This window comes from Oncorhynchus gorbuscha, linkage group LG04, assembly GCF_021184085.1.
Source record: "Oncorhynchus gorbuscha isolate QuinsamMale2020 ecotype Even-year linkage group LG04, OgorEven_v1.0, whole genome shotgun sequence".
Taxonomy (NCBI): Eukaryota; Metazoa; Chordata; class Actinopteri; order Salmoniformes; family Salmonidae; genus Oncorhynchus; species Oncorhynchus gorbuscha.
This window is the reverse complement of record NC_060176.1, coordinates 28,428,978-28,441,684: the sequence shown is the minus strand read 5'-3', so window position 1 is coordinate 28,441,684 and position 12,707 is coordinate 28,428,978.

Below are 12,707 nucleotides of genomic sequence, written 5' to 3'. Positions count from 1 at the left end.
CTCACCATCTGGGGGCGGCCCGTCAGGAAGTCCAGTACCCAGTTGCACAGGGCGGGGTCGAGACCCAGGGTCTCGAGCTTGATGACGAGCTTGGAGGGTACTATGGTGTTAAATGCTGAGCTGTAGTCGATGAACAGCATTCTCACATAGGTATTCCTCTTGTCCAGATGGGTTAGGGCAGTGTGCAGTGTGGTTGAGATTGCATCGTCTGTGGACCTACTTGGGCGGTAAGCAAATTGGAGTGGGACTAGGGTGTCAGGTAGGGTGGAGGTGATATGGTCCTTGACTAGTCTCTCAAAGCACTTCATGATGACGGAAGTGAGTGCAACAGGGCGGTAGTCGTTTAGCTCAGTTACCTTAGCTTTCTTGGGAACAGGAACAATGGTGGCCCTCTTGAAGCATGTGGGAACAACAGACTGATTTAAAGAGCATATTGAAGTTAGAAGCAATAGGATGAAGCAAAAGCCCACAACTATTTTTAGCACCATTTCATGCTGCTCTGAGACAAGCATGGGGACTGGTCTTGATAAATCAATGAGATTTTTATTTTCACTTCATCTCCGTTTGGGCATTGGTTAGACTAGAATTAGAAAATTCGGGTGCAGAAATGTTATGCTCTTAGTGTAATCTTTATTTAACCAGGCAAGTCAATTAAGAACAAATTATTATCTACAAGGATAGACTACTCCTTCCTCCCCATCGGGGAATTGAAACCCAGTCTCCCGTGTGCCCTGCCCGCATGACAAGGGATTATTTAGCTAAATAGCCCAGTACTCTACTCCCGACCGTCACGTTGTACAGAGACCTATTTTCCACTCCATCCTAATGGAAACACAGAGGGCTTTTAATTTTTCTTGGAATATAAACAACATAATATTAATAAAATGAATTAAGCAAGCACCTGTCAAAGGTTTGGACACACCTACTCATTCCAGGGTTTTTCTTTATATTTCTATTTTCTACATTGTAGAATAATAGTGAAGACATCTAAACTATGAAATAACAAATATGGAATCAGTTAAGGACATATTTTTATTTACAAAGACAGCCTACTCCTTCCTCCCCGTTGGGGAATTGAATCCCGGTCACCCGCGTGCCCGCATTCTTTAGTACAGCCATTATTGAAGGCTATGAAATGCTTCTCAAAGATGCCCTCTGGTGGTCAAAGTAGCACTAACTAGTATTAACGGTATCAGTGGTTTACTTAAATAACGAGCTGCACCGCAGTACCCTGCAACTTTTAAAGGAGGAACCACTGTAGTACAGCACAACATAGTAGAGTAGAGTTCAGTGCAGGAGAGTACAGTAAAGTATATTAAAGCAAATAATATTAATTGTTGTTGTATATCTGGATATCCGAAATACATGTGTATTTTACTTTTTTACCTGAGCACTGCTGGGAGAGGCTGGCGCTCTATTGCTGCAGCTGCGGAGGTGCCGGTGAGATGGTTGCGAGCAGACGGAGGCAGAGAGAGAGTGACGCTACAGCCAAGACTACCTAACTTGTAGCAGCCAAAATGTTATTAATCATCCCATATAACAGTTTCTGTCTTGACTGGAGTAGCCTATAGCTAACTGTGCTAATTGAGGCCACATTTTGTGCATTCTACCTAACCCCATTCAGATAAAACAACAGCCTAAATGTTGGTTGCTCGTTGAGCCTACTCCTTCGCATTTCACTAACTTTTAATTCTGTCATTTTGTTCCATCTTGCATTTCACTGGTGAACTCTCACTACACTTGCTACACATTGAGCCTCTTTGCCGTTTTGATTGGCCAACAACAGCAAGATACACGTGAAGGCAACCGGACGGTTAGAAGTCTTTTTTATTGGGCGCACGTCATAAAAATTACATTGAAAAGTTTGTTTTTTTATTAAATTAATAATTTGAAATGTCATGGTATATCCTTGTATGTAACAATTTTGCGCATGGAATAGCCTTCATTTCTCAGAACAAGAATAGAGACTGGCGAGTTTCAGAAAAAAGTTATTTGTTTCTGGCCATTTTGAACCCACAAATGCTGATGCTCCAGATACTCAACTAGTCTGAAGAAAGACCGTTTTATTGCTTCTTTAATCAGAACAACAGTTCAGCTGTGCAAACATAATTGCAAAATGGTTTTCTAATGATCAATTTTAAAATGATAAACTTGGATTAGCTAACAACGTGCCATTGGAACACAGGAGTGATGGTTGCTGATAATGGGCCTCTGTATGCCTATGTAGATATTCCATAAAACAATCAGCAGTTTCCAGCAACAATAGTAATTTACAACATTAACAATGACTACACTGTATTTCTGACCAATTTGATGTTATTTCAAACACAAGGACATTTATAAGTGACCCCAAAGTTATGAACAGTAGAGTGTACTTTACTGTGTTGTACTGTACTCTACTGTGCTGTAATGTCCAAAAAAGTGAGAAATATACTCTATTATTGGTTCAGATTTGGTCTGGATCAGAGTTCATTAGAATAACAAATGGCAAGTGTGTAGAATAATCCCAAAAATGCAACAGAAAAAAGGATATTGCATATTTCTACCTTTGTGTACCTATTCAGGATACACCAGCAATAAGAGAATGGTATTAATTTCCCTAATTATGCATTTCTGTATAGTACAAATCAGGAACCCGTGATGTAATTCCGTTACCGTAATTCCAATACCGGATGTAAATCTACCTCACCTACTGTAGTTAATTCAGCACATTTTTATTTTAGTTTTACTCATAGCTGACATCCCATTATTTCTGCAGATATCTTTGAATCTGCCTACCGAGTGGCACAATGGTCTAAGGCTAGCTATGCCATGAGAGATCCTGGTTCGTGTCCAGGCTCTGTCGCAGCCGGCCGCGACCGGGAGACCCATGGGGCGGCGCACAATTGTCTCAGAGTCGTCCGGGTTAGGAGAGGGTTTGGCCGGCAGGGATGTTCTTGTCCCATCGCGCACCAGTGACTCCTGTGGAGGGCCGGGCGCAGTGCAGGCTGACATGGTCGCCAGGTGTACAGTGTTCCTCCAACACATTGGCATCTCTGGGTTAAGCGGGCATTGTGTCAAGAAGCAGTGCGGCTTGGCTGGGTTATGTTTCGGAGGACACGCGGCTCTCAACCTTCGCCTCTCCCAAGTCCATATGGGAACTGCAGTGATGGGACAAGACTGTAACTACCAATTGGATACCACGAAAAAGGGGTATTAAAAAATAATCATATCTTTGAATCTTAATTTGAAGCAGCAAGTTAACAGAAAACATGGTTGCATAACTTTCTCTTTAAAACTACCAGACTTTACATCTACACAGTTCTTCCAGTAAACGTGTCTTTATGAAACGTGTTGTGTAAATTGTTCAAAGAAGTCCTTGTGCTTAGAGTTGTACGGTTTGTTAAACTTTGAAAACAATCGTTTGTTTTTTTGGCATAATTCTAAAGTAAGTCCGTTATCGTGGAATTGCCCCCTACTATAGGCTACAACTCTTTCTCTCAGACACACACACGCTGGGGTGCACATGCAAACACACACACACACACACACACACACACACACACACACACACACACACACACACACACACACTGAAGACAAATGACAACAGGCCCTCTATCTCTGCAGGACAAAGGGCAACGTTTTGCAGGCAGTGGGGTAGGCCTATAATGGGTGGAGATGAGAATCTGGCGAGATGCGTTCATCAGCGGCGTTGAGTTAAAGTGTGTTCACACTCCACTAGTAACAAACGATTGACAGAAAAGGCCATTTGTCATTCCAGTCGGATTATTATTCAATGTTTTATTTATTTACATGATTAATTTATTGACTTATTCAAACCCCCTCGGTTACAGCCCAAGGCTATCCTTACAGATGCTAGGCATTCTTCATTTCTCTGTAAGTTTGGAACTCAAAGGAACAGTAAATAATAAACATTTCTCGAGGGAAAATGTTATGGAACAAGTTCTCTCTCACATACAGATAGACACCTTGAGCCCAATTAGACTTGGTGAGCATCTATAGAAAAACCAAGACAACGGTCCTCCGATTTTCAGTGTGTTCCTTCTCAGTGAGATGAACTGCAGGCCTATTAGAGTCCTGTGATGTGAGAATAGATCTGGTTTACGACTCTCAGTGCCCTCTTAGCCACCTGCTGTTGCTGCTCTCTCTGTGACTCAGAGGTGAAGAGGTGTAAGAAACAGAATTTCAGCACACTGAGGATCATCTCAGAGAATAGCTCAATTCTAGGGCCATTTTGAGCAGTTACAGAAACAGTTGTGAGAGAGGTCTAAGGTACTGCTTCTCACTGCTGGATGTGTCACTACAGAAACCCTGGTTCAAATCCAGGCTGCATCACAACAGGCAAGTCAGTGAAGAACAAATTCTTATTTACACTGACAGCCTAATCCAGACGACGCTGGGCCAATTGTGCTCCGCCCTATGGTACTCCCAATCACGGCCAGATTTGATACAGACTGAATTGAGGCTGCGCTGGCGGCAAAAAAATGGGTGGGGGTCCTAATGAAGGTGTTCCTAATGTTTGATACATTCAGTGTATATTTCAGCCAAGACGCGCTTACGCTAGTAGCAATGCTCTCCCAAACACCCGCTACTCTTGCCACCACGGCTGAAAAGAAATCTGAGGGGAATCACTGGTGTGTGTATTTAATAGAAGGAGAGAAATAGCGGGAGAGACAGCAAGAGAGAGAAAGAACGTGTTGGTGTTCGTCCATACATGCATGTGTTTGTAGACAGTGTATTAGGACACAACATAGGTTGGTGAGGAAATCCCATCCCTTTACAACAGAACAAGGCTACAGCACCTGTTCATCCCCAGACCACCTCCTCTGATCCATTCTGAACACTCACTCCCAGACAGGAATAAGGCCCTGGTGCGAGTCAGACAGCCTGGTCCTCACACATCCCTCATACACCCTGCTGAGTGTGTTACACACAACAGCAGTGTGGGTTTTAGCCATCCAGGCTAGCAGTGGAAACGGTTGGAAAGATGGTCTGTGGTGCTATGGTTGGTTAGTAGAAAAGCCAAAACTATAATATACTACTCCACCATATTAACAGTTGGGCTATTCCACAGTAAACACAACTGCAGTAAAGGAAACACTTAAAATACAGTGCGTTCATGAAAATATTCAGACCCCTCGACTTTTTCCACATTTTGTTAAGTTACAGCTTTTCTCTGAAATAAAATAGTTTTTTTCTGCATTGTCTTGGCTGTGTGCTTGGGGTTGTTGTCCTGTTGGAAGGTGAACCTTTGCCCCAGCCTGAGGTCCTGAGCAGTCTGGAGCAGGTTTTCATCAAGGATCTCTCTGTACTTTTCTTCATTCATCTTTCCCTCGATCTTGACTAGTCTCTCAGTCCCTTCCGCTGAAAAACATCCCCACAGCATGATGCTGCCACCCCCATGCTTCGCCGTAGGGATGGTGCCAGGTTTCCTCGAGACGTGACGCTTGACATTCAGGCCAAAGAGTTCAATCTTGGTTTCATCAGACCAGAGAATCTTGCTCCTAATGGTCTGAGAGTCTTTAAGGTGCCTTTTGGCAAACTCCAAGTGGGCTGTCATGTACCTTTTATCTCCACAGAGGAACTCTGGAGATCTGTCAGAGTGACCATCGGGATCTCGGTTAACTCCCTGATGATGTCCGTACTCCCCCATTTGCTCAATTTGGCCGGGCGGACAGCTCTAGGGAGAGTCTTGGTGGTTCCAAACTTCTTACATTTAAGAACGATAGAGGCCACTGTGTTCTTGGGGACCTTCAATGCTGCAAAAATATTTTGGTACCTTTCCCCACATTCCTGCAGTCAGCATGCCAATTGCACGCTCCCTCAAAACTTGAGACATCTGTGGCATCGTGTTGTGTGACAAAACTGCACATTTTAGAGTGGCCTTTTATTGTCCCCAGCACAAGATGCACCTGTGTAATGCTTATGCTGTTTAATTCAGCTTCTTGACCTGTCAGGTTGATGGATTATGTTGGCAAAGGAGAAATGCTCAATAACAAGGATGTAAACAAAATTGTGCACAAAATTTGAGAGAAATACAGTTTTTTGTGCATATGGAATATTTCTGGGATCTTTTATTTCAGCTGATGAAACATGGGACCAACACTTCACATGTTGCGTTTATATTTTTGTTCAGTGTAGTTGCCAGGGGTCTTCACTTCATCATTTTCCATTTTGTAGAATGGAAAATGATTGACAAATGTACAGTACCAGTCAAAAGCTTGGATACACCTACTCATTCCAGAGTTTTTCTTTATTCTTACCATTTTCTACATTGTACAATTATTTTACACTTGGAAGGCATCAGATGAAGCTTGTTGCAGTCTGAGTTGTTTTAGTTCAAATGTGAAACTGTTGGAGACTGAGGAGACTTGTAACATCAAGGTAGTTAACAAAATAACTTGGCTGACGCTAGCTATTTCATATTTTTTATTTACAGTACCAGTCAAATGTTTGGACACACCTACTCATTCAAGGGATTTTCTTTATTTGTATTATTTTCTACATTGTATAATAATAGTGAAGACATAACTATGAAATAACACATATGGAATCATGAAGTAACCAAAAGTGTTAAACGAATAAAAAAATTATATCAGAGATTCTTCAAAGTAGCCACCATTTGCCTTGATGACAGCTTTGCACACGCTTGGCATTCTCTCAACCAGCTCATTGAGGTAGTCACCTGGAATGCCTTTCAATTAACCGGTGTACCTTCTTAAAAGTTCATTTGTGGAATTTCTTTCCTTCTTAATGAGTTTGAACAAATCAGGTGTGTTGTGACACTGTAGGGGTGGTATACAAAATATAGCCCTATTTGTTTTTTTAAAAACAAGTCCATATTATGGCAGCTCAACTAAGCAAAGAGAAACAACAGTACATCGTTACTTTAAGACATGAAAGTCCGTTAATCTGGAAAATGTCAAGACCTTTGAAAGTTTCTTCAAGTGCAGTCGCCAAAAACCATCAAGCTCTATGATGAAACTGGCTATCATGAGGACTGCCAAATATATTTTGATTTGTTTAAAACTTTTTTGGTTACTACATGATTCCATGTGTTATTTCATAGTTTTGATGTCTTCACTATTATTCTACAATGTAGAAAAAAGTACAAATAAAATAAAAACCTTGAATGAGTAGGTGTGTCCACATTTTTGACTGGTACTGTATATATGCCTTAATTTCTCAAAAATATAAACTCTTAGCTTTCATTTTACACTCAATTTGACATCCTCCTATGAACTTCATGTTGTTGGTCATGGGTCCTTTTACATGGAAATTACCAATTACTATTATGCCGTATTTGAATCACAAATGTCATTTGACCACTACTGAACCATTGACTCATCGCTACTGAGCTTTACTGCATTGTGTAAGAGGGTGGTTGAGGAAGACTGGGTACAGTGAACAAACACACACTGGTCTTCTGGAAGGGACCATTGACCCTTCACAGGAACTCAGGAAGTGAAGGAAGGTCATCTGAGCTGTCCTTTCTGTGACAGAGCATGCCAAAATGGATGTGTGAGGAGAGGGGATAGGTTGATGAGGCCAACCAGACAATCCCCTGGTCCAGGACCAAGAGCATCCCACCAGCCCCTGCCACCTGTCCTTCACCCTCCCTCCGGGATGTGGAGTGGGGGCCTGACAGATGGTGCTGAGGGGCCAACCGGCACCAGAGTCCTGACTGGTGCTTCCCCGATCACCAATCCCCAAGCCCCAGCTCCAGTCCCAAACCCACTTCCACCCCCCTCCTCTACCTAAACCCCTAAGCCCCAGAGTTTGTCAGTGCCGCCTGGCTGGTCAAACACAGTCCCTCCCCAAAATGGCTCCCCTGTTTCCTTTCCTCTTTGCTTGGTGCATCAGCAGCTGCCTGGTCTGTTAGCAAATGTTGCTAGCTTAGCGCTAGCGACCTGAAAAGACCTCTGCTCATAGTTATCTCTAAAGGATTTCTATGCCACTGTCGCATCGCTGGTCCGTCTTTGTAATTAAATACTCAGATGGGAATTTCTGCAATGGTCACGAGAAGAGGAAGAGCTAATTCTCAAAAAAATATGGTTCCATTTGAGTGAAACGTCAATGACCATTTCCCCCAATGGAGGACACCTCCATGTAAAGCTTATTGATGATATCCAACCCAGTTATGCAATCTCCTCACTTATTTGCACTGCAGGATCTGCACAGGGGGATGGTAGATAATGAATGGGTGGATAATGCCTACAGTAGGCTCTAAATAAATCACACAAGGCTGGCCGTTTGTCATCATGCCATTCTACCTCCCTGATATTAACATTCAATTAGTTTCAGATAGTAGCAGCCGAGCGCTGTTGACACTCAGTCAATCAAAGCCTGTCAGCGACAATTCACAGCCCTCTCAACTTGCTATATCTGGGCTACAAACCAACAAGCCAAGAGTACAGCTATGTAGTAGTGTGCTGTACAAGAACGTGAAGGGGACCAATCGAGGAAGTGATTACTCTGCCTAATGGATTTGTCAACCTGCGGGTCGAAATGCAGCGTCAAAGGAATATTTCATCAGTTTGAGAAAGACAGCTCATCATTCAAATCTGATCATATGCACACCGCAAATTATCACTCAAGAGGGGAATATGGCCTAAGAGGTGAAGCATATTTCACTGGCGGCGATACCTCACCTGGGTGCTGAATGACAGAGAGGCTGTTTGCTAACTGTTGTTAGCTACAGTATGTGAATGATAATAAGCAGCATTGGCTGTCTGCAGTGAGAAAGGGAAAGCGAGACACCTAGTCAGCTGTACAACTGAATGCATTCAAATGAAATGTGTCTTCCGCATTTAACCCAACCCCTCTGAATCAGAGAGGTGCGGCGGGCTGCCATAATCGACATCTAACGTCTTCGGCGCCCGGAGAACAGTGGGTTAACTGCCTTACTCAGTGGTAGTTAGCACAGATGTTGGAGGCTGTATGAACATGTTGGCGAACCCGGGGAGAATATGACCCAGTGACCTCGGCCATATGGCCAGAACGAGCCACTGTTTCAGCAATGAGAGTCATGAGATATTAAGTGATGCAATCCTTACTTTTTTTCACCTTTATTTAACCAGGTAGGCCAGTTGAAAACAAGTTCTCATTTACAACTGCGACCTGGCCAAGATAAAGCAAAGCAGTGCGACACAGGCAACAACACAGGGTTACACATGGAATAAACAAACATACAATCAGTAACACAAAAAATCTATATACAGTGTGTGCAAATGAGGTACGATTAGGGAGGTAAGGCAATAAATAGTCATTACAATTTAGCAATTAACACTGGAGTGATAGATGTGCAGAAGATGAATGTGCAAGTAGAGATACTGGGGTGCAAAGGAGCAAAAAAATAAAAATAACAATATGGGGATGAGGTAGTTGGATGGGCTATTTACAGATGAGCTATGTACAGATGCAATGATCTGTGAGCTGCTCTGACAGCTGATGCTTAAAGCAAGTGAGGGAGACAGTCTCCAGCTTCAGTGATTTTTGCAATTCGTTCCCGTCATTGGCAGCAGAGAATTGGAAGGAAAGGCGGCCAATGGAGGAATTGGTTTTGGAGGTGACCAGTGAAATACACCTGCTGGAGCGCGTGCTACGGGTGGGTGCTGCTATAGTGACCAGTGAGCTGAGATATGACGGGGCTTTACCTAGCAAAACCTTAGAGACCTGGAGCCAGTGGGTTTGGCAACAAATATGAAGCGAGTGCTAGCCAACAAGAGCATACAGGTCGCAGTGGTGGGTGGTATATGGGGCTTTGGTGACAAAATGGATAGCACTGTGATAGACTGCATCCAATTTGCTGAGTAGAGTGTTGGAGGCTATTTTGTAAATGACATCGCCGAAGTCAAGGATCGGTAGGATAGTCAGTTTTACGAGGGTATGTTTGGCAGCATGAGCGAAGGATGCTTTGTTGCAAAATAGGAAGGAAATTCTAGATTTAACTTTGGATAGGAGATGCTTAATGTGAGTCTGGAAAGAGAGTTTACAGTCTAACCAGACACCTAGGTATTTGTAGTTGTCCATATATTCTAAGTCTGAACCGTCCAGAGTAGTGATGCTGGACGGGCAAACAGGTGCAGGCAGTGATCGGTTGAATAGCATGCATTTAGTTTTACTATCATTTAAGAGCAGTTGGAGGCCACGGAAGGAGAGTTGTATGGCATTGAAGCTCGTCTGGAGCTTAGTTAACAGTGTCCAAAGAAGGGCCAAAAGTATACAGCATGGTGTCGTCTGCGTAGAGGTGGATCAGGGAATCACCAGCAGCAAGAACGACATCATTGATGTATACAGAGAAAAGAGTCGGCCCGAGAATTGAACCCTGCGATACCCCCATAGAGACTGCCAGAGGTCCGGACCACAGGCTCTCCGATTTGACACACTGAACTCTGTCTGAGAAGTAGTTGGTGAACCAGGCAAGGCAGTAATTTGAGAAACCAAGGCTGTTGAGTCTGCCGATAAGAATGTGGTGATTGACAGAGTATTAAGCCTTGGCCAGGTCGATGAATACGGCTGCACAGTATTGTCTTTTGTCAATGGCAGTTATGATATCGTTTAGGACCTTGAGTGTGGCTGAGGGGCACCCATGACCAGCTCGGAAACCAGATTGCATAATGGAGAAGGTACGGTGGGATTCGAAATGGTCGGTGATCTGTTTGTTAACTTGGCTTTCGAAGACCTTAGAAAGGCAGGGTAGGATAGATATAGGTCTGTAACAGTTTGGGTCTAGAGTGTCTCCCCCTTTGAAGAGGGGGATGACCGCGGCAGCTTTCCAATCTTTGGGGATCCCAGACGATACGAAAGAGAGGTTGAACAGGCTAGTAATAGGGGATGCAAAAATTGTGGTGGATAATTTTAGAAAGAGAGGGTCCAGATTGTCTAGCCCAGCTGATTTGTAGGGATCCAGATTTTGCAACTCTTTTAGAACATTAGCTATCTGGATTTGGGTGGAGAAATGGGGAGGCTTGGGCAAGTTGCTGTAAGGCATAATCTATGGTAGGATGTGAATACAGTGGAGGTAAAACCTAGGCATTGAGTGATGATGAGAGAGGTTTTGTCACTAGAGACACCAATTAAACCAGGTGAGGTCACCGCATGTGTGGGAGGTGGAACAAAAGGGCATATTGAGCAGGGCTGGAGGCTCTGCAGTGAAATAAGATAATAATCACTAACCAAAACAGCAATGGACAAGACATATTGACATTAGGGAGAGGCATGCGTAGCCAAGTGATCATAGGGACCAGTGAGTAGCTAGGCAAGCTATGCCTATAGCTCACAATAGCATACTACACACTGGTAAAGCAAAGGGCACAGTGAACAAACACACACTGGTCTTCTGGAAGGGACCATTGAACCTTCACAGGAACTCAGGAAGTGAAGGACGGTCATCTGAGCTGTCCTCTCTGTGACAGAGCAGATCCTTTCAAAGATCCAAAGACTAGATCGTATTGCCTTGTGTCCGTTGTTACATACTGGCCCGATTATTTATTACAGGATCACTTAAAGCACTGTTATAGATAGGCATGTTTGCCAATTACCATGCATAACTATTTGGTTGTTCATATGAATGCCTGTGTGCTCTCTAAATGTATCTCAACATTAAGAGCCCAAGAGGCTCTTTAAAAGACCATCTAATAGGAGAATAAACACAAACATGTATGATGTAGGCTTCCCCTCCCATCTCGTCCATCCCCACATCTTAACTCATTAGGCTGCTATTACCCTTAACAATAGACCATACAGAAGCACATACGATCACAACAAACATGTCTCATTATCCTGGAAGAGAACACACACTAAACCAGTCTCAAAACACGTTTAATGAGCAGCACAATCTAGCCTACAGAGCAGAGTAGATGCATTAGCAAACATAACCAAAGGGTTTGATTGGGCAATTAGGCTGTGTCTGAATACCCATACTTGCGTTCTAAATAGTAGGCTTTTTTTTGGTGAGCAAAAAAAGAAAATTAGCCTAGAAACCATGTCAGGATTTTGTGTGTGTTCATTCAAAAAGCTAGCCTGTATTCTGCTCTCAGATGTCAGGGCTGCAATAGGGAAAGACAGCCTAAACTTCAGCTGTGGAAACTCTCAAAGCAAATATATTATTTAGCTTCCCTCTGTTATGTGAATAAAGCAACAACAACGACAAAAATCACCCTTGTAGAGCAAGATCGTTTACACTTTACAGTATGATCAAAATGACATTTTATTACGTTGACACCTGGATTTGTTTAATGGGGATGTTTGGCTTCCCATGCTCCTCCATCAAAATGTCTCACTCTAAAGTGCTACCAATATGAAACCATTATACTGTGTCTTGGTTTGCACTATCAGTGAACTAAAGTCAACACCTCAACAGCATATGCTCTTTTTTCCCCTCGGCATAACGCTGATCCTATAAATCAAACAGTTTCCACAGAAACCCTGTGTGAGGGCAGAATGTAAATCAAGAGAGACATTTTTTTGAATAACCTTGAAGAAACGGGTTTGTAGAGCTCTCCCGAGAACTCCATGTGAGGCACAGAGGTAGACATGTTAGGAAATGCCAACGTATACTTCGAACCTCGTTAGTCAAAGATCAGCAAACAGTTCCTTCGACTGCTCTGGCAGTTCTCCAATAAATCCACCAGCCAAGTGCCTTGTTCAAACACTGAGCTCTCGCAGGCGTTTGAACTTGATTTTCAGACCTGAAATCACTC